Here is a 3,706-nt window from a genome sequence, read left to right on the forward strand (position 1 = left end):
AGTTGTTATATTTATGTAGAAGTTCTGGAAGAATATTAAGCCATTTATAATTACCTTGAAGTGTAAATTGTTTATACATAAGATTTTTTAGGGTTTTGTTGAATCTCTCTACAATTAAGGCTTTGAGATCACTGTAACTCGAATAATGTTGTATTGACTGGCTTTTAATAAATTGTTGGAACACAGAATTATAAAATTCTTTGCCATTATCTGTTTGCAAATAGCGCGGTGATCTTCCACTTTTATTGATGATTGTCCTGAAGGCTTCTGTAACACATTTTCCAGTCTTGGATTTGAGTGGCACAGCCCAGGCAAATTTTGAAAATGTGTCTATTACAGTGAGTAGATACTTGTAGCCCTTGTTGATTTTGTCTAAGTTTTTCAGCTGTCCACTTGCCATCACAATCAAGTCGCTCTGCCATAAATCATCTATGCCTTTTGTGACTACTGGCAGTCTCTTATAATTATGTCTGGCTTGTCTGTGTAATTCATCAACAATAATTTGTCTAGACATAATATGAAACAAGAATATTGCAACTATGGGGTGTTCAGCAGCTGATACTACAGGATTTTCTAAATATAATTTGTCTCCTATTTGTATATGAAATTCCAGAGAGCCATCATCTTCAGCAAAAGATGTTTCTAATGTATTGGGATCTGTAAGATCCTCTAACTCTACACTGGTGATTTTTGGTTTGTTGTCAGTATTTGTTATTGATAAGGTGGGGTAGTGGTGTGCCTGTGGTTGAAGCCAATATTTGATCTTGATTGGTCTCAGTGTGCCCCCAACAAAAAATTGGTAATAAAATTGTGCAGGGGACAGCATATATATTTTGCCACCTGGTGTAAATGGTGAATCATATTCTTTGTTGGGGATGCTGTACAATTCAAGAATCACTGTATGTTTTGGATTCTCGATTATGCCTGTTATTTCTTTTTCTGCTGTAAGCAATCTGCTTGTTACAGATTCAAGGTGCTCATTGATGGTCCTAACAACATCATCATGGCCTGGCTTGATTTTTATGTCCACAACAAGTTTCTTGCATTGTTGCACAATCTCTTGAAGCTTTGTGGCAAAAACAGACAGAGCATTTGCTTGATTGGATTCCATGGTCCCTAGCTGTTGCTTGATATTAGCTACAATTTGTTGCAAATTTTCAATATCTGCCAATTTTGAATTTTGAGCAGTAAGATCATGGACCTGTCTTCTGAAATCCTCAAACAGGGCATGCAGTTCATTAATATTTTCATTGGTTGGTAGAGTGGCCACTGTCTGAGTAAGTTGCTTGATCTCTGTTTGGATATTCTTGATATCTTCTGATTTCAATATGAGATTCACTGCCCTCTTTATATTTTTAAGTTCCTGTGATGTAGGCAGATTTGTTACAGTATTTTGCAAAGATTCAAGTGCCAATTTCACATTATTTAATTCAGAAGCATCAGCCACATTTTGCATAGCATTTTGGAGCAGGGCTATATCTGCCTGAGTGTGTGTTGATTGTTGTAAAATTTCATGTTTTGTTTGGATATCATCGATCAAGTGATGAAAATGAGATAGCTCAGATTCAGTGTTGAGGCTTTCAAGTTTTGTGATTTGTTGCTGGACACTGACAAGGGTATCTACAATCCCAAACAGGCGGGATTCTTGTACATTTGTCAAATCACTTTGCACTGCTGCTATTGTACCCTCAAGATGGGTTATGGTACTTTGAATTTTTCCAAAATCTTCATATGTTTCAAGTTGCAGCTTAATGTTGGCAACACTCCGAGTTAATGCACTCAAAGCATCAGAAGATGGCAAGTTGTTCATAAAATTTTCAAGTGTCTCAATTTTTTCTTTAACCTCGGCTATGGCATTGTTCAGAGGGTCCAGATTAGGTATCTGGAGTGATTGAATCTGTTCCTTTAGAGTGGAAATCACTAGATCAAAATCTTCTTGTGATTTTATGTTTTGACAATTGTTTGGAGCTGTGCCTGGATATTATTTATCTGCTCTTCCAATTGCTGTTTCAATTGCTCAGAGTTGGTGGCTTGGGTCTTAAATTTGGCTTGAAGATCTGCTACAGCTTCTTCTAAAATTTGAAAATTATCCAATGTTGCCAGGTCAGTATATTTCTGAAGCAGCACTTTGAGTTCTGAATCAATTTTAAGAAGAGGGTCCATGCATTGTGATTGTAAATTTGTAATTTCTTGTTGAAGACTGGCATTGAGTGTGGTTTGTAAAGCTTGTAAATCACTTGTTAATTTCTTGACTCTGACATCAAGCATCAGAATCTCATCACTGTGATCTTCATGCCTTGTATGGCCAAATATATCATTAGGCATTTTGTTTTAGTGGTTATTTATTATTGAATATCTGATTCTTAATTCTATAAAAAAAGGTATAAGCTTGTCATATGATCCCGGGACCTCAATATATAAGCAGTCACCAGCAGAAACAGTATATACAGTGCCAGAAATCATGTTTGAGTGCTTAATTCTATAAATATTTCTCCCTACTGAAATCTTGACATTACCCTCAGGGGTTGTAATAAATTGCAATTGACCACCTACAGGTAATTGGTAATGATTTAAATTATTGTTAAATATGTACAATATTTTACCTGTTTTATCATCAACATCTGTAAGTATGCTGTTCAGATGAATAATTAACAAAGCACTTAGTTTAGATATTATATCAGAAGAGGGTTGTGGTGTTGGCAGGTCCATACCAGCCTGTTTTTTTGAACCCAAATAAGTTCATAGGCATGTTTATTTATTTCAAATCATGCTCTGTAATTGGGCATTTTTTGCCACTTTTCAAATCACAATGACCCCATGGTAGAGTATGTATGCCACATGACAAAATGCATCTCTTATCATCATGTGGGTCCAGAGCCACTTTTCTTACAACATTTGTAGTCAACAAGTGATCCACACTCTGAATTCTGGATTCTGATGTTCTGATTGTGCTACATGATTTGAGGCAATTTTTGTAATCTTCAAATTCAAGTTCTTTGTCAACAATTACTCTGCCAATGCCCTTGGCTTTTTTTGCAACAGCACCACTACATGTTTCAAAGCTGTACATCTTGGCCCTTAACCCAGCAAATGCCAGAATTACATCACCAAGTGTCTCATCTTTTAACTTGCCAGGCACCTTTTTGTTGTGGTGTTTAATTTTTGAAAGTTCAGTGGTATCAAAATATTTAAACATTTCAGGCTGTGCTATATCTTGATAAACATCTTCTGTTTGAATATCAAGAACAAAACTATCTGTGTCCATGTACATCAGTTTTACACAATCACCATAAAAAGCTTTCAACACATCATAATACAATTTTAACATGTGTAATTTGGCCAATTCCAATATCACAACCCCTACATAAATAGGCTTATCAAACTTAATATTTGTTTTTTTCATGTTGAAAAGTGCCATATTCTCATCATAAATTCTTCTGTAATTGAAGTTGGGTTTGCTATCAATTTTTTGCTCCGGCTGGGGTCAGTAATTATTTTAACATCAATATGTTTTCTGACATTTTCAATTGTTTTGCCATACACTGAATTGACCATCAATTTAAACAAGGTCTTATCAAATTGGCTCATTGCAGATGTTCGAAGCTCTGTGTTTGTATCAATATATGGTTTCAACCATCTTGAGTGCCTGAACCTCAAAACTTTTCCAACTTTGGTCACTTGAACACCATGATGCATCAGAAACTGG

This window comes from Lepisma saccharinum, chromosome 18 (genome assembly GCF_977018435.1).
Source record: "Lepisma saccharinum chromosome 18, izLepSacc3.1, whole genome shotgun sequence".
In the NCBI taxonomy this organism is placed as follows: Eukaryota; Metazoa; Arthropoda; class Insecta; order Zygentoma; family Lepismatidae; genus Lepisma; species Lepisma saccharinum.